Here is a 20,139-nt window from a genome sequence, read left to right on the forward strand (position 1 = left end):
AACAGTTTACGACTCTCGGACTGAAAATTAATATAGTAATTTAGGACACTCTAAATTGACTAAACAAGCACTGCAAAGTTTGAGGGGTTTTCAGTCCTAATACTAGGAGACAAGACTATGCAGTGCACTAGATATGTTCCAAGTCTGACAATGAGTATGGGGAACTATTCGATGACATACCACTTTTTTTTCATGCATGTACCAGAAACTAATGTGGTGTTGGGTGTCCAATGGTTGTATTCCCTTGTCCAGTTAACCACCGATTGGAAGCAGCTTGGAATGGAGTTTTTTGGATGAGATGGAAAGCCAATATTTCTTTGGGGCATGCACTTGTACCCCCCTTAGACAATTTTGACCCACAACATGGAGGCCAATTTAAGGAATGGAGACATAACATGGGCAGTAGAGCTCATGATTTTAGGGGCTCGGGGGAGCAACATGCCACCACATCCAGACATACAAGTAGTACTAGATAGATATTCAGTAGTCTTTGGAGATATACCGTTGGGAAAACCACTTGACAGGGGTTCGAGCACACTACAGAGCTGGAGTCAGGTGTGAAGGTAGTCATTACTAAACCCTAAAAGCATCCCAAGGCCTATATGGATGATATCAAGAGGGCCATCAAGGAGTTATTGGCATTGGGTCACATTAGACCGAGTTCCAGTCCATTTGCTTCTTCGGTTGTGTTGATGAAGAATAAGGATGGGACTCTTCACATGTGTATTGACTACAGGGCCCTCAACAAGAAGACGTTGAAGAACATGTATCCCATTCCATGCATTTATGAGTTGAACGATGAGCTTAGAGGAGATAAGTATAGTCTTCGCACTCCAAGTAGCCGGAAGAAGGGCCGAGAATATAAACAGATGCAGGGGACACATGAACAGATCTAGGGAAGAAGTTCTGACACCGCAGTCTCAGAACAACGGGTACAGGAGATTTAGTAGGCAACCACTCAGTGCGCTGCCGACCATGTAGCAGTTCAAGTAGAGTTGGAGGGACTCCGCGCGAAGATCTCTTCACTGACAGAGTGACTCGAGGGTGAGTCACGATGTTTGTGTTGGGGGTCTGTTGGGCATGGAATCCCCCCAAGGCATGTTTTGGGGCTTAAAGCCCAAGTTTTAACCAAGTCCATTGTAAAGACTCCATGATATGTGGGCGCGGAGCACAAAATCATAACAGAGTCACAGGGTTGTCTGCCCTTGTTTTTGTAATGTAATGTCAGCTTGAAAGATCTACCCATGGTCTGCAAACCATGGGATTGTATAAATAGAGCGAGGCTCTAGGTGTATAAAATAGTTAATAAGATAGAAGCATGATGAGTCTAAGGGAGTGATTGAGTCGAAGTGTAAGTTGTTTCTTTGGGTTGTAGAGTAGGAGAAGGCTCTACAGCTAAGTGCGCAGAGGCCTAGTAGTTCACAAATGAGTGTGCGGACCCCTGTAGCTGAGTGCACAGGGCAGGTCGAGTCAGTAACCATGGGAAGAATTAAGATAAGAGAAGTTATACCAGATTTCTATGTATATTTTCTTGTTTTATGTATTATTGGGTATGAATTGCAAGCTTACTATTTATTTGTTGTGCGAACTCATATGAATGTGCTACATAAATAAATATAACATAAGGCATCGATTTACGCGAAGATAACTAACTAGTATAAGAAGATAAGGGAGTTGGTACAAAAAGCTGCTCCAGTAGTGTGGAGGCCCTGCAGCCCCTAGTTAGGGTTGCATGAAGGTGAATATATCCAGCTATGAAGGCCAAGGAAGTGCGCGAAGTAACCTGCACGTAGAGACTAATAGTTGGATCGAATCAAACCCTTAGACATCTCAAGGGTGCAGAAACCTAGTTCTAGCACCACCCCATACTACTTTAGGTGAGACCTCAGTCCATGCTCCGTGGAATATTCCCGAAAGGGCCAGTATTACAGGGATTTATTTGGCTAATTAACTCTAAACCTGGATCAAGCCCCAACAAGCCAACAAATGGTTCCATTGTAGATATCGGGATCTGCATAGAGATGTCTGATGTCGTATCACTAGAATCCAACTAAGAAAGGAATTGAGGATTGGTTAGATAGGAAGATCCATGAGTTCGCAGCGTAGGAGAACAGGAATCTGAGACTATCAAAAGAACAATGGTTAGACTGCTACTTATACACAAAGATCCATTAAATTTTCTTTGCCCCTACTGAGCTATACGAGTGGATCGTGAAGCTAACAGATAGCCAAGGAAGGTGCAATCTCGACAGACCTATTGTGTCGACTCCAGAATTGGTGTGCAGATTGGAAGAATCAGGGGATAAGATCACATGTGTTGTTGATCACTGGCTTGATCAAATTATAGGAGGATTCATCACTAAGTTCGTGGTAGATACTTCAGTCAGTTATAGCAAGGCAGAGTGACACTTCCTCAAATGACTGCGAGGTAAGTACATTAAGTCTTTGAACACTTGGATTAAAATGCTATTGTGTGAAAAACAAGTTATGCGAATAAATTGATGTTTGGGGCTATGTGAAGTGGGAGAATTTACAGAAAAAAGGTAGTGCAGAACTAGACACTAGCCCCTTGATTTCACCTCTGCGAGGGGATGGGGAAGAGCTCGCGAAGATATCAATAAGAAGTGTGATCAATTTGATAAGGCAGAGGATTTTGCACATACCACCCCCACCCACACCACCAGCAGTTTCACCATCTTCAACCCCATTTTCACCCATGCCACCTCCGCCACCACCGCAAGTCAATATGGCAAGCGCGATAAAGTTGCCTATATTCAAGGGAGTAGGAAATGAAGATCTGGACCAATTTTGGTTCGTGATAAAAGTTGTATGGGAAGCACAGGGAGTTATGGATGAAAATATAATGAAAGCAACGTTGTTCAGTGCTCTGCAGGATCGTGCACTGACCTGGTACATTAAGCATTCCAATGATGATCCAAATGTGGGGGTCGTGGATATCTAAACTGCGCTAAACAAATAATTTAGCAGGCCGAAGTTAGTGGTGCAGTCGATCATTAGGTTCAATGAAATGAAAATGTTACTAATCGAGACCCCTTGGGAGTTGGACCAGAGACTGAAGTGCACAATTTGCGAAGCTAACATGACATTGACGAATGGACAACACCGTGAATGGTTTGTAGCATCATTAACGCCGCATCTAAGTAATGCACTATCACAATAGAGGCTAACAACTCATGCCGAGGCCTTGGAGATTGTGATGAGACTGCACGAGACCCCGATACAAGATCCTAACCTAGGAGTTCAGCAGATTCACACGCAGTTGAAAAACTTGTGCTTTGAGATGTAGAGTCTGAAACAAGACAGGATAGCTCACCCATAAGTGCGCAACGAGGTATGGTGCATAAAGTGCAAGGGTCAGGGACATGAAAAGGACCACTACCCAGTGTTCACGAATTACTTCATGGGAAGAGGACCAATTCCACTAAGACCAGAGGCACAAGCAAGACCTAGTGCAGTGCCTGCATTATGGTGCGTGATTTGTCAAATAGGGGGAAAGCATGCTACAGACAAATGCCATCTATTGAAAAAGTACACCAAAAATTCACAACAGTTGTTTTGTAATTTCTGTAGATCACTGGGACATGATGAGCACACTTGTAGAAGTCATGAGATGATGATGGATAGGACTCCTACCTACAGAGTTCAGACCGAAACACGACCCCTTGACTACAACACAGGGATGGCGCGAACTGGATTTTAGGGGTGCGGACAAGGTCGAGGTGGAAGAGGATAGGGAAGAGGTCACGAAAAGCTGATATGTTACAATTGTGGAGGGCCAAGACATTATGCCTGCGATTGTACGAATCCAATGCGTCCATCATGCCTATATTGTACATTGTTTGATCATGAGATGGAGGATTGCCCCACACTAATATTGAGGTTGTGCGACAAAGGAGCGCTCCAACCTCCCCCAACTCAGAACCTGCAAATGATGAGGTCTGAGCTGTGTGAGGAAGACCCTAATTTGAATATTGTGCTCCAAAGTGGAATTACGATAGGGGATGACAAAGGCAAGTAGCCTGAATATAGTACTTGGTTTCGCAAGGCTCCGGGGAAAGAACCAGAGTTTGATTTGGAGCACGCTAAGGAAACCTTCATGGAAACCAGGAAGAGATTTGTTGATGCCTCCACTTCAGGAAGCAAAGACAAACCAGAGTTGGAAATGGACCCCTCGATGCTCACAACGTTCCTGGAAACATACATGAAGCTACTGCGTGACAACAAGGCTGTACAGGGGCTGCAGGAACTCATAAATAGATGCATTAGTACCGTGCAGGGAGAATCGCGTGCAGTCCGAAAGCCTAGAAAGCACGCGACAAAGATGGGAAGGGAGATAAGATTGACCGTGCAGATTGGAGAATATGAGATGGACCAAATGATTCTAGACCTAGGATTAGATGTGAACATTATACCAAAGCAGACATGGGAGCACTTGGGTAGGCCTATGCTACAATGGTCTCCTATCTAGCTGTGAATTTCGAACCAACAAAAGATCCTTCCTATGGGAAGATTGTAGGGAATCACAGTAGATATTGAAGGAGCAAGTACGCTAGTAGATTTTGAAGTGATAGAGATTGTTGATGACAACAATCATTACCCTACACTATTAGGGATAGATTGGGCCACTAACATGAATAGGGTGATAAATCTGAAGAAGCACAAGATGATTTTTGAGGAAAATTCTCTACACGTAGTTTTACCTTTGGACCCTACGGAAGGATCACGCTACATAGAGCTAGTGCGCGACTATGAAAGCGATGACGACTTGAACTGTATCTACAAGATAATTGTGTGAGAGCAAGAATAGGTAAATCCAACTGCGGATGGACGAATCTCATGGGAGCGCGAAAGCTCCTGCACATCAGATTAAGACGAGGAGATAGAACGATGGTAGAAATGGTTACATGAGGTAACCACACTAAACTGCAACATGATGATGAGATCGTTGCACTGTGTATCAACGAAGGTAAGGGATCTACCTACGTACGATGGGTTAAGGGCAGTAGATGACTTCCTGAACAGATTCGAAAGGGAGGTGCCGGAACAATAACGCTTCGAGGCTTTGAAATGGGTACTGTGCACTACGCCCACGAGGTGGTGGGGCGTGCACCAAGGAAGCTTTGAGGATTGGTGTGAATGCAGGAGGATGATGTGCATATGGTTTGGGAAGTCCCAGATGTGACTGAAAGACAAATATGAAGGACGAGATGATCTACGTGCACACCTCGCCAAGTGGACAAAGGTCTATGGGGAAGAGCTACAACCTGAGTGGATGCACCTGTTCTGTCATACCCTAGATGTTATACCCATGAATTGGTATATAGAGATGGATCTCTGCATGGGATGAGTGAACGGGATATCTTGCATGAAGGGTTCCTATTAACCTTCATGTTTGACGATCGTTGGTGGGATATTGTTGATGATGTGCTACAAGCGATAAAAATGACTATCTTTAAAATACCCCAGGAGCCAATAGAAGTGATTCAGCCTAAATGGGCGACCCAACTTAGTTGCATGCTAGAGTGTTACAATGTAAATACTGAAGAAGATGACGAAGATTCGTGAAAAGTTAACATTCTAGAAACTGAAGGCTATCGTGAGGTTCAAGGGCCATTGATTGAAAACCCTGACATAACCATGATGGTAAAGAGAAAGTAGGTGAACATTGCTACAGAAGATGAACCTATGTATGCAACGCTCGGTGACTACTAGGATGATGCGACTATGAATAAGGTCATTGATTTACTCCGCGAGTACCAGGACTTATTCCCGACCAAGATCACAGATTTAAAGGGAATCTTTAGTGATTTAGGGATGATGAAGATAACCTTAAAACCCGATGCGAAGCTAGTTAAGCAGAGGCCTTACTGCTTTAATCTAAAGTACAAGGAAAAGGTCCACGTAGAACTAGACCAAATGCTCGTAGCTGGAATCATTGAGCTAGTGGAAGAATCTGACCGGGTAATCCCTACGGTAGTGCAGGAAAAGAAGAAAAAGGGTGAGATACGAATATGCGTGGACCTCAGAAACTTGAATGACGCATGTGTGCATGAACAATTCCCAACTCCATTCACAGATGAAGTACTGAAAAATGTCGGGGGTCAGGAAGCATATTCTTTCACTAACTGATTCTCAGGGTACCACCAAATCAAAATCACGCCGAAAGATAGGAGTAAAACGACCTTTACTAGTGAATGGGGCTTCTTTCAATACACCATTATGTTGTTTGGGTTGAAGAATGCACCAGCCATCTTTTTGCACATAGTTGTTGCAGCATTGAAATAATATATCCACAAGTTCCTAGAGGTTTAACTGGATGATTGGACTATATTTGGATTGGTTAAGCACCATGTAGCGAGCTTACACTTGATGCTAGATACCTATCAACGACACCAAATCACACTGAACCTCAAGAAGTGTACATTCCTCGTTCCCTTTGGGAACCTGTTGGGACATGTGGTTTGCAAATAGGGACTGATGGTAGAGCCCGCGAAGATTACGGTGATTCTGAATTTGGAAGCGCTACGAAGTGTTAAACAGTTGCGTGCTACCTTGGAACATACCGGGTACTACAAGAAGTTCATCAAAAGCTATGCCTAGATCACCACACTAGTGGAGAAATTTTTTAAAAAGGATGTCACATTCTGCTGGAATGATGATTGCATGAAGAGCCCGGATGTTCTAAAAGAGAAATTGGCCTCTGCGCCAATCCTGGTCTTCCCAAAATGGGATGTGGAGTTTCATGTCCATGTAAATGCGTCGTGTATAGCGCTGGGAGTGGTACTAACACAGAAGAGTGGAGAGGGCTTGGATCACCCTATTGCATTTGGGAGTTGCAGGTTGTCTAAAGCCGAAAGGAACTATTCCACAACTGAACATGAGGGATTGGCTATGGTGTACGCACTCCAAAAATATCGGCACTATTTTCTAGGAGGACACTTCAAGATGTTTACAAATCACTCCACGTTGAAATACTTGGTCAATAAGCTTGTTTTTTGGGGGGGGCGCATATGCGGGTGTCTCTTATTATTCCAATAATATGATTTTCAAGTCACTGTGAAGCCTGGATTCCTGAACGTGGTACCTAATCACTTATCGTGCATTGAGACGGGGGAGGAACCTACTAGTTTGGAAGAAGGACTACTTGATGCATAGCTCTTTGTTGTGCGCGTAGCGTATGGAAACTTTGAAGATATAATCCACTTTCTAACAATGGGGACTGCATCGAAATAATACTTTGTCCAGTAGAAGAAGGAACTGGTGGTGCGTGTGGCTGATTTTTCTGTCATCGCGGGGCACCTATATAATATGGGCAATGACGAGATACTGCGAAGGTATGTACCTAAATTTGAACAAAGTCAGATCCTCGCTGAAGCACATGCGGGCGCTGTAGAAGGACACTATGCAGAGCGAGTGACCAAGCAAAAGATTCTTCGCCCAAGGTTGTGGTGGCCAATTCTTCATTAGGATTGAAAAGCACACTATAAGGCCTGTCATATATGTCAAAGAATAGGTAAACCAACACGAAAGAACGAGATACCTTTGAATCTGCAAATGACGTTGAAGCCCTTTGAAAGTGGGCAATCGACTTTGTAGGACCTATCAAACCTCAAGGAAAGATGGGCACGAGATACATTATCACCGCGACAGAGTACCTGACTCATTAGGCAGAAGCGTAGCCGGTCAAAGATTGCATGACCGTCATGGATGCGAAGTTTCTGTTCGAACACATATTGACTCAATTTGGATGTCCGAAGATCTTGATGAGTGATTGCGGTACACATTTCCTGAACAAAACAATCAGTGCACTAACAAAAGAGTTTTAGGTGTATCATCAGAAAAGCACACTATATCACCCACAAGCCAATGGGATGGTAGAAGCATTCAACAAAATACTGGAGACCACACTGACCAAAGTCTACAATGTGCAGTGGAGTGATTGGGACCTGTGCATTCTTGCAATATTATGGGCTTGTAGGACAACGTGCAAGAAACTGATGGGATAGACACCTTTCCAGTTGGTCTATGGTGTGGAAGCTGTCATGCCAATGGAGTATATTATGCCTAGTTTGTGCATCGCAGCGCTCACAGGTATGACAGACCACGGAGCCCTAGAAGAGAGGCTCACGTAGTTGGAAGAACTGGAAGAAGAATGGTTCCTGGCTGGCTTCCATCAGTAGGTACAAAAGCAGCAGGAAAAGGTCTAGCACGATCATCATATTAAGTTGTGCACCTTCAAGGTAAACAATTTAGTGTTATTGTATGATAGTAAGTTTGATAAATTCCCAGGAAAGTTCAGAATGCATTGGCTGGGACCATATGTTGTTAAGGAGGTCACAGATGGAGGCACGGTGTAGCTGGTAAAGCTAAATGGAGAACCTTTCCCTGGAAAATTGAATGGCAGTCGATTGAAGCCATACACGGGTGGCTTGGCTATCTGGCTAACCGAAAAAATCACAGTCTTCACACTCCAAGTAGCCAGAAGAAGGTGCGAGACTATAAACAGATGTAGGGGACGTAGGAATAGATCTATGGAATTAGTTCTGACACTGCAGTCTTGGAACAATGGGTATAGGAGATTCAACAGGTAGCCGCTTAGTGTGCTACTTACCTTGCAGCGGTTTGAGTAGGGTTGGAGGGACTCTGCGTGAATATCTCTGCATCGACAAAGTGACTTAGGGACGAGTCACGATGTTTGTGTTGGGGACCTGTTGGGGGTGAAATCCCCCCCAAGGCATGTTTTGGGGCTTAAAGCCCAAGTTTTGACCAAGTCCATTGTAAAGACTCCGCGATTTGTGGGCGCAGAGCGCGAAGTCATAATAGAGTCACAGGGTTGTTCGCCCTTATTTTTGTAATGTAATGTCGGCTTGAAAGATCTACCCATGGTCCGTGAACCATGGGATTGTATAAATAGAGTGAGGCTCTAAGTGTAGAAAACAGTTAATAAGATAGAAGCATGATGAGTCTAAGGAAGTGATTGAGTCGAAGTGTAAGTTGTGTCTTTGGGTTGTAGAGTAGGGGAAGGCTCTACAGCTGAGTGCAAAGAGGCCTAATAGTCTGCAGCTGAGTGCGCAGACCGTTGCAGCTGAGTGCGCAGGGCAAGTCGAGTCTATAAACATGGGAAGAATTAATAAAAGAGAAGTTATACCATATTTTTGTGTATCTTTTCCTGTTTTATGTATTATTGGGTATGAATTGCAAGTTTACTGTTTATTTGCTGCGTGAACTCATATGAATGTGTTGTATAAATAAATATATCATAAAGCATCCATTTACGCCAAGATAACTAACTAGTATAAGAAGATAAGGGAGTTGGTACAGAATGTTGCTCTAGCAGCGTGGAAGCCCCACAACCCCTGGTTAGGGCTGCTTGAAGGTGGATATGTCCAGCCATGAAGGCTAGGGAAGTGTGCAAAGTATCCTATCCGCAAGGACTAACAATTGGACCAAATCAAACCCTCAAATATCTCAAGGGTGTGAAAACCTGGTTCCAGCACCCCCCCATACTACTTCGGGTGAGACCTCAGTCCGCACTCTCCGGACTGTTGCCAAAAGGGCCAGTAGTACAGGGATTTGTTTGGCTAATTAACTCCAAGCCTGGGTTAGACCCCAACAAGCCAACACTATGATAGATTTGTAGTGAGGGTATCATCAGATTCAGGTGAGAGAGTAGGACATCCCAAAGACAACTTTCAGATGTCATTATGGGCATTTCGAGTTCTTGGTCATGCCTTTTCGGTTGACCAATACACTAGCTATTTTTCATTCATGCATGAACCATGTGTTCAAAATCCAGTTGGGTAGGTTTGTACTAGTACTCTTTGATGAAATCTTGATCTACAATAGAACATGGGGGAGCACCTGCAACCCTTAGAGATAGTCTTGTGTATATTGGAGGAGCAATAGTTCTACGCCAAGATGTCCAAGTGTGAGTTTAGACTGAAAAATATGCTTTACTTGGGACATATCATAGGTGCAGATGGGGTTGTTACACTAAAAAATGTCACCATGGCTATTTACAGTTGGTATGGCTCTATCAACAGTCATACTACCCTCTTGAGCAAGTCTTATGCCTCTGCTATTCATGTCAAACTCCAAGAAAGAGAGAAAGTCTTTAAAAATATGTTTATCTCTGGGTACGCAGGTTCTCTCAAACCTTGCCTGCGGGTACGCACCTATTGTTCATAAGGTCTGCGTCCAAGGACGCTCTGTATCTAAAGGGGCAGGTGCGTCCCTCTGAAAAGGTTAAAATGCGCAAGTTTTATCTTCAAAAACTTACTTGTGGTGATTTCTAGAGCATTCTAGAAGGTTGTTTGACGTGTATTGAGCGCCTCCAGATGGTTCATGCACTCCTACCAAAGAGGAACTTATCCCATCAATAAGGGAGTGATCCCATCCAAAGAGGGGACTATCCCATTGATGGTGGACCTGATTAACTTCCTCTTGAGCACTATAAAAAGAGGCATTGAGCCAGAAGGAAGAAGGTTGAAAGCTATAGATTTCTAAGGGTAAATGTTGTAGGAATTAGGACTCCCATTTAGAAGCTTGTGAGGAGAGATTGCCATCTTTACTTGTTCTATTTGGAAGTGGGTGAGCTTTGTCAAAGTAGAGGAAGACTCTTGTGGACCCTGGAAGGAGCTTGCACAACACCAAGGCTCAGGTTGTAACGGTTCCTTTTGATTACCTTTAATGCAAATTGGTTCATTCTTCTCAATAGCTTGTTGTTAATGGGTTATTTCATGTACTCCTTGGTCTATGTGTTGAATATGCTTTGTTTTATGTTATAATCAGGTGCTATTTAATTGTTTGACTGTTGATGATTGCAGGTTTTGGAGAAAGGGAGGAGCTCATCCGGATCAACAAAGCTTGGACTTCGACAACAGCGTTTGGACAGAGGTAAGAACGAAACACTTGATTTCTCATATCATAATGTATGTTTAGAGAAGGATAGCTCCAGTTTGTTTTGATTGTCATTAGAATGTCTTAGACTTCTAGGAAGGTCAGCTGTGTCCACACCTTTGACTGATTCCGTGTGACAAATTGGCGACTCCGCTGTGACAAATTGGCGACTCCGCTGGGGATAGATTCCATTGATGAGAAAAGTCTTTTCCTTTGTATGAACTTTGCTCTGAGAAACTTAGTTTATTTTTCTGGTTTTTGGCTCTGTGACTTTGTTTTTGGGTGGGTTAGCTTAGGGTTAGTTTCATTTTAATTTTTCTTGAATTTTCCAGTAGGACGCACCCTCTGAGTATTGCACAGTGCGTCCCTGGACGCACTGTCGCAGTGTGCACAGTCCGGGCCCGCACCTGGCTTAACCAGTTGCCTGCGTCCCTTGCTAAAATTTGAGAAAATTCCATTTTTTGCATTTTTTGCTCTTAGATTTTGTTTTTTCTTAGTTTCTACTGCCCAGATTCATTAGTCCCTGGTCAAAAATCTTCACCTGGGCTTGTTCCATTGGCATTCCTACTTTAAGCTTTCATCAATTGGGTGTTTTGAGTCTCTTTTTTGAGAAATTCTTAATTTGATTTCCTTTGGTCATTACTTGGAGGTTTGTCTCACTCTTTTCACAATTTTGCATCTTTTTGCTTTTGTTTTTGCAAAAAAATTTCCCCCTCATTCGCCGGGGGGGGCTAAATTGTGTATGAGTGTTAATCGCCTTTGAGTGTTTTTATTTTATGATCTTTGGAACTCTCACCCAATTTTCTTGACTTGCACTTGATTGGTTCTTAGATCACCTTAGAATCATCTTGTGTTTGAGAATTCTCTTGCATAGATCACATTTGCATAATTAGAGTTCTCATTTTCAGAATATGAATGAAAAATGTGCATAGATTACATTTGCATACTTTTCAAGTGAATTGTGCATAGATTACAATTGCATAGTTTACATTCTGAAAAATCAATTGTAGATTTAGATCAGTTTTCTTTGATTTGAATTTACACAAAATAAAAATAAAAAAGTGGTTTGGAATTGATTTGCATTAGTTTTTCTTGATAAAATTAGTGCAGTAGAGAATTTGTTATATTTTCTCTTAGTGATCAATTTTTGCATTGTTGGAAGTGAATGGAAACTCTCTCCTTACTTTAGATAGGATTCATCGAATTGAAAAGATTACATTATCATATTCGATTGCATTCAGTTGAGTCGGGTCATAACACCATTGGTTTCGTATCCATTTACCCATTTGAGTAATAACAGCCTTAATAACATAGCGCTTAATTAAAATTCATCTAGTAATTTTTACATTTCTAGGGCTCTGAAGCACCAACATAGCTTAGGCTAGTGTCTTGGAGTAGGTGAGTACTTAACTCTCCAAGACAGTAAAACCAAACAAGTAGCTGATCTTGTGATAGAATCAAATCCAATTGTTACATTTACACTCTGGGAAAGCTCCTCTTAAAGGAGAAGCATGAGCTCGTGTCCGAACCAGTGAGGGGATCCATCCTCCCTCGTTGGGAATGACGCCAGACAGTACGTATTACAAACGGTAAACCTCGGATTAACCATTGTCGAGGAGCCAGGGGTCACTTATCGGTAAACCTTGGATTACTGTCAAGGAGCCGGTAAGGGGATTGAGCTTGCTACTCTGCCCTTACGTGCTGTCGGAGTTTAGACTGTTCCCCCAGGTGTACTTGTTTCCGTTGGTAACCTTAGTGACCATAATCTTTAGGATTCTACCCAAGGTGACGGTGGAGGGAAGATCCCACTATACCTGGAGCAGACGTCGGTTATACTCACTTGGATTTTTCGGGGGGTTCACTTCACTTCGAGACGGTTAAAGTGGAGGAACTTGTGCCGGTCTATTCATTAAGCAGGTTGCCGGGGTAACTGTTCCACCCTCCATTTCTGTACTGAATTCTGCGAGGTTGGGCTTCATCACCAACTAGTGTTTTCGGTCCGGAGAGCTTACTGTTTGTGTGTGGTTTGACTCCTAGATTTGATAGCGCGTGTTAATTTGTTTGTTTTTACTTTTAGAGACCATAGGTGTGAATTGTGAATTTTAATTGTTAGGTGTAAATTGTGAATTGTTAATTTTAGTTTTAAATTGTTAATAAAATTCACTGAAGTTGAATATAATGGCAAATGTTCCGGAATTTATCAACCTAGGAACCCCTCCTAATGAGAATCCTAGTACTTTTCCTTACTTTGGATATGTTGGTCCTCCTTATATGGCTACTTTGTCATTACCTGGATTTACAATAGGTTTACCGATATGGTTATTTTCAACTTCGTTGGCCCAAAATACTCCAATTGTTCCATCTCAACCAGATGCTTCACCTCAACAGAGTTCACCATCTCAACATCACCAACCTTCTGTTGACCCTTTACCTTCTTTGCCTAATTTTTCTTCCTCCATTTCTTCCTCTTCGCCTGGTAAAAGCCTTGATGCTAGTAACCAGGAGGCTAAGAAGAAGAAGAAAGGGAAGAAGAAGAAGAAGAAGAAGAAGTAAGATAAGAAAGAAGTCAACCAACCAACCACGACTGTAAGTGTTAGTTGTGTTGAGGAAAACTCCGACATGCATCGTAAACCCAAATACCCTTGCAGGCTTTGTAAGGGTGACCACTTCCTTGTCAATTGTCCTAGTATTCCAAAGGTCTTGGAAGTATGGTCAGAAAAATCTCATCAACTTTCTATTGATCCATCAACTAGTGATAGTCAGGTTCCTAGGAAAAAGGGTAAAGTTAGGTTTCCTTGTAAGTTATGCAAAGGGAGTCATCAAAATCACATTTGCCCTCACATGGATGAAGCCTCAACATTGTTAGAAAAACTTACTGTTCCACAGCAAGAATTTCCAACTGGTTACCGTAAACTTTCTCCCAACCTACCGTCAACTGACGGAGTGATTGATCTAAATTCAAGTACAGTCAATCACACTCTTCCATTGGAGAGTGAAACTCATGTCACTCAGGTTGATGATCCATTAGTTGATCAAGTGGTCGATTCAATTTCACATTCGGTCGATCCCACTTTCCATTTAGAGAGTGAACTTCATACCGCTCAGGTTTTTCTTGTTACATCAGATTCTTCTATGCCGGGGGGCATTTCACCTGTTTCTACAGAACCCCCTCCAAGTGCTGAGGTCTTTTCCTTTGATTGGAATAGACTGACAGAACCTCGTCTTCCTTCCTCCATCCCTTTCCAAATCATTGTCAAGGCTGGTGGTAGGGACATACATCGTACTCAGGTAGATGAAGGTGCTTCTGTTAGTATTTTATCCTCAACTGTTTGGAAAGCTTTGGGTTCCCCTCAGCTTGCGCCTATTACGTAGAATCTGAAAGCTTTTAACAGAACCATTAGTGAACCTTTAGGGATCCTTCCTAAGTTTTCTATTACCTTGGAAGGTAAAACTGTCTGTATTGATCTTATGGTAGTTCGAGGTCCCTTGGATTTCAATTTACTCCTTGGACGAGACTATGTTTATGCAATGAAAGCTGTTGTATCGACACTCTTTCGTGTGATGTCTTTCCCTCACAATGGCAGTATTGTGACTGTAGACCAGCTTTCATTGCCTAGTCTTTTTTCAACTACCAATAATATGACAGCCCTAAATGTTCCTGATTCTCAAGTGGTATCTACCCTGCCACGGGTTAATTATGTGGCAACTGGTCCCATGTTTTCAGTTACCGATGTAAGTGAGCCTCTCACTGTTGATTTAGATCCGGTAATTGACATGGAAAACTCTATGGGATTACTTAAACACGATGTTCTTATCCCTTTCGAGCCCCTTGACATGTGTTCCTTCTGATGAAGATCTCTTGGAAGCCATGATCAAGGTATGTCCATTGACATGTCTTTCTTCCAGTTGAAAGCCATGATCAGTGTGAGGACAGTTCCTTTTCCTGTGCCAACCTCGTTAAAAAATGAAACAGGTGTCCGTGAGGATAGTTTCTTCTAGTCTCAACCTCATTAAAAAATGAAACTGGAAGTCATGAGCAGAGTTCCTTGTCTTGTGTCAAGCTCATTAAAAAATGAATCAAGGATTTTATGAGCATAGTTCCTTGTCTTGTGTCAAGCTCATTAAAAAATGAAACAAGGAGTTGTGAGGACAGTTCCTGTTACTGAGTCAACCTCGTTAAAAAATGAATCAGGTATGAGGATAGTTCTTTTCTTGTGTCAACCTCCTTAAAAATGAAACAACTCCCTTTTCAAGTTAGATATTGAAAATAAACCTTCATTCCATCTATTTGGTTGAATGCAATGAAGCCTGGGGGGCATGTACCTCGTTTTGCATCATTAAACTGGGGGCATGCGAAATTTTTGAGCATAGTTCCTTGTCTTGTGTCAAGCTCGTTAAAAAATGAAACAAGGGTAGGTTAAGTAGGTAGATTGTAGAGAGTAGTCATGAGCATAGTTCCTTGTCTTGTGTCAAGCTCATTAAAAAATGAATCAAGGATTTTAGAGCATAGTTCCTTGTCTTGTGTCAAGCTCGTTAAAAAAGGAATCAAGGTTTTTAGAGTAAAATTTTTTGTTAGGTAGATTGTAGAAGTAGTTATGAGCATAGTTCCTTATCTTGTGTCAAGCTCGTTTAAAAATGAAACAAGGGTTTTGAAGATAGTTCTTTTCCTGTGTCAACCTCACTAAAAAATGAAACAACTCCCACAAGTCTTTAAAGCTTCATTCCATCCACGTCATTGAATGCAATGAAGCTTGGGGGGCATGTACCTCGTTTTGCGTCATTATGTTGGGGGCATGTGAACTTATAACAAGCATAGTTTTTTGTTTCAAGCTTGCGTAAACATGAAACCGAATCCGAGCATAGTTCTTTTCCTGTGTCAAGCTCGTTAAAAAATGAAACAAATCCTCCTCTACTTGAGTCGAGAGATTGACGAGATCTTATAAATGTTAAGTTTTTAGGTTAGTTATTTCAGTGTTTTGCATAATTTTCTTATAGTTGTAGGTCGAGTCTTTCAAGTAATCTCGTAACTCAACCTTCATTTCATCCAACTGGTTGAATGAAATGAGGCTAGGGGGGCATGCGCTCTAACAGTTATGCTTAGGGGGCATCAAGCACAGTTTTATCTCTGTTTCAAGCTTGTTAAAAAATGAAACTACTTCGAAGCATAGTTTTTCTCTGTTTCAAGCTTTTGTAAAAATGAAACCTATCTTGAGTCAATTTCAGTTATTTTCAAGACTCGTTAAAGTCATGAAAATCCCGAGATTATTTTGCTATCTTTCATTCTCGTAAAACAAATGAAAATGCTGAGTTCTTTCCGTCTTTTCCTGCTCGTAAATTAAATTGAAATTCGGTCATATGAGTACATTTTTATCCCTTTTTCGAACTCATTAAAATTTACGAAAAAGTGAAAACCATGAGTATATTTTTATCCCTTTTTCGAACTCGTTAAAACTTACGAAAAAGTGAAACCTCAAAGTCATCTTTTAAGCCCTTTTCAAACTCCTAAAACATGAAAAGATTTCCGAGTGTTTCTTTTAAACTCGTTAAAACGGAATTAAAAGACGGTCCCCTTATAGCTCTTTTCTGACTGTAAAAACAGGAAAATATTGCCGGGTTTTTGTCGTTTCAAACTCGATACGGAAATAAAACGATGTGTCCTTGATCGCTTTTTACTTTTCAGGTCAGTGGCACTAATTATGAAAGTACTCCTTGGTCGCAAGATCAAGCGGTTCCCCCAGGTATTATTTTACACTTTTTCGGGCTTGAGGGACACAAATTTACGAAAAAGTTCAACTTGGAGTTTCCTTAAGTTTTTCAGACTCTCTAAAATTGAAAAACGCCGAGTTTCTCCTATACTGGGCTCGTTAAACATTTCACAGTAAAGGACCTGTTCAATTACAAACAGGAACGAACCACTCCTTCCTAGGGTTCGAATCAAAACTGGGTTGGACTCATCCGAAGGATGAGCTTATAATCAAGCATATGTTATCCTCCTCAAGCTTGTTAAAAAATAAAGAGGTACTTGCCAGAAATGGTGGGGGAAAAGAGAGAAGAATGAGCCTATTTGTTACCTTTTGTCTCAGAAGAAACTTTATTACCACTCTTGGACACGACACTTTTCATTCACCTGGGTTGGGAAATATTTTACCTCACAGTCGATCAAACCACTTTTGAAAGTATTCAACCGGGTTCCGGGGATTAACTTTGAGTTATTTAGCACCAAACCATCTGTCGTGTCGTTATGTGTCCAAGCGGTCTGCAAACAAAACTTTCATCTGCAAAATACTTGTCATCCATTTGACCATCCCTGAGTCAGTCCTTACAGCAATATTTCTTCAACTTGAACAATGATTTCGTGTTGTGGGCTTGCCCGCAACGGGTCACTTTCTATCGACATCAGCACATTATCTAGAGAGATGACTTAGAAATCGTCAGTACCTTGAAGTCTGCATGCATCAATGGCAGGTTTCTTGCCTTTGACGTCAGTTTACATCATTGACTTTCGATCGAAGGATTCCGTGAAATGTTCGACATCAACTCATTCATTCACATCTCATGGATTGTACTGGGTACTTTGAGAACCATTGACATTACTGGTGGTCTCTCTCACGCTTGTTAACAGTTCACATCATCGACTGGTAATCAAGTGGTTTCTACCATGTTCGACATCGACTCATTTATTCGCATGGCTAGAATCGTACCAATTCGAGAAGTAGGAATGAAGACCCTGGATCGAATCTTTACCATCCAGGCTGCGAGGAGTTTTGTATTCATTATCTAAGTAGACTAACCATAAACAAATGGCTGCATCCATACTGTGTCTACAAAAGTCTATGATTATGATGTACTGCAAAATCATTTCTGTATCAGAGTAGTTAGTCTGTTAGTTAAAATTTTAATCTGAGTATGGGAATGCCTACCTCAGTGATGATATAATCTTATCCATGTATTTTGTGTTGAAAATTGCAGGTTCCAACCAGGTTCTCCACGAGATAATCCTCGAAATGATAAAGCGCTTCACCCTTCCTAGATAATACAAAACCCTAATCTATTCCAAGCTTCGCACTTTAGGGGGCAATCTGTTACACTAAAAAATGTCACCATGGCTATTTACAGTTGGTATGGCTCTATCAACAGTCATACTACCCTCTTGAGCAAGTCTTATGCCTCTGCTATTCATGTCAAACTCCAAGAAAGAGAGAAAGTCTTTAAAAATATGTTTATCTCTGGGTACGCAGGTTCTCTCAAACCTTGCCTGCGGGTACGCACCTATTGTTCATAAGGTCTGCGTCCAAGGACGCTCTGTATCTAAAGGGGCAGGTGCATCCCTCTGAAAAGGTTAAAATGCGCAAGTTTTATCTTCAAAAACTTACTTGTGGTCATTTCTAGAGCATTCTAGAAGGTTGTTTGACGTGTATTGAGCGCCTCCAGATGGTTCATGCACTCCTACCAAAGAGGAACTTATCCCATCAATAAGGGAGTGATCCCATCCAAAGAGGGGACTATCCCATTGATGGTGGACCTGATTAACTTCCTCTTGAGCACTATAAAAAGAGGCATTGAGCCAGAAGGAAGAAGGTTGAAAGCTATAGATTTCTAAGGGTAAATGCTGCAGGAATTAGGACTCCCATTTAGAAGCTTGTGAGGAGAGATTGCCATCTTTACTTGTTCTATTTGGAAGTGGGTGAGCTTTGTCAAAGTAGAGGAAGACTCTTGTGGACCCTGGAAGGAGCTTGCACAACACCAAGGCTCAGGTTGTAACGGTTCCTTTTGATTACCTTTAATGCAAATTGGTTCATTCTTCTCAATAGCTTGTTGATAATGGGTTATTTCATGTACTCCTTGGTCTATGTGTTGAATATGCTTTGTTTTATGTTATAATCAGGTGCTATTTAATTGTTTGACTGTTGATGATTGCAGGTTTTGGAGAAAGGGAGGAGCTCATCCGGATCAACAAAGCTTGGACTTCGACAACAGCGTTTGGACAGAGGTAAGAACGAAACACTTGATTTCTCATATCATAATGTATGTTTAGAGAAGGATAGCTCCAGTTTGTTTTGATTGTCATTAGAATGTCTTAGACTTCTAGGAAGGTCAGCTGTGTCCGCACCTTTGACTGATTCCGTGTGACAAATTGGCGACTCCGCTGTGACAAATTGGCGACTCCGCTGGGGATAGATTCCATTGATGAGAAAAGTCTTTTCCTTTGTATGAACTTTGCTCTGAGAAAATTAGTTTATTTTTCTGGTTTTTGGCTCTGTGACTTTGTTTTTGGGTGGGTTAGCTTAGGGTTAGTTTCATTTTAATTTTTCTTGAATTTTCCAGTAGGACGCACCCTCTGAGTATTGCACAGTGCGTCCCTGGACACACTGTCGCAGTGTGCACAGTCCGGGCCCGCACCTGGCTTAACCAGTTGCCTGTGTCCCTTGATAAAATTTGAGAAAATTCCATTTTTTGCATTTTTTGCTCTTAGATTTTGTTTTTTCTTAGTTTCTACTGCCCAGATTCATTAGTCCCTGGTCAAAAATCTTCACCTGGGCTTGTTCCATTGGCATTCCTACTTTAAGCTTTCATCAATTGGGTGTTTTGAGTCTCTTTTTTGAGAAATTCTTAATTTGATTTCCTTTGGTCATTACTTGGAGGTTTGTCTCACTCTTTTCACAATTTTGCATCTTTTTGCTTTTGTTTTTGCAAAAAAAATTCCCCCTCATTCGCCGGGGGGGGGGGTTAAATTGTGTATGAGTGTTAATCGCCTTTGAGTGTTTTTATTTTATGATCTTTGGAACTCTCACCCAATTTTCTTGACTTGCACTTGATTGGTTCTTAGATCACCTTAGAATCATCTTGTGTTTGAGAATTCTCTTGCATAGATCACATTTGCATAATTAGAGTTCTCATTTTCAGAATATGAATGAAAAATGTGCATAGATTACATTTGCATACTTTTCAAGTGAATTGTGCATAGATTACAATTGCATAGTTTACATTCTGAAAAATCAATTGTAGATTTAGATCAGTTTTCTTTGATTTGAATTTACACAAAATAAAAATAAAAAAGTGGTTTGGAATTGATTTGCATTAGTTTTTCTTGATAAAATTAGTGCAGTAGAGAATTTGTTATATTTTCTCTTAGTGATCAATTTTTGCATTGTTGGAAGTGAATGGAAACTCTCTCCTTACTTTAGATAGGATTCATCGAATTGAAAAGATTACATTATC

Source organism: Pinus tabuliformis, chromosome 3_2, assembly GCF_031772625.1.
Source record: "Pinus tabuliformis cultivar Carrire ecotype Pingquan chromosome 3_2, CPIR1, whole genome shotgun sequence".
Taxonomy (NCBI): Eukaryota; Viridiplantae; Streptophyta; class Pinopsida; order Pinales; family Pinaceae; genus Pinus; species Pinus tabuliformis.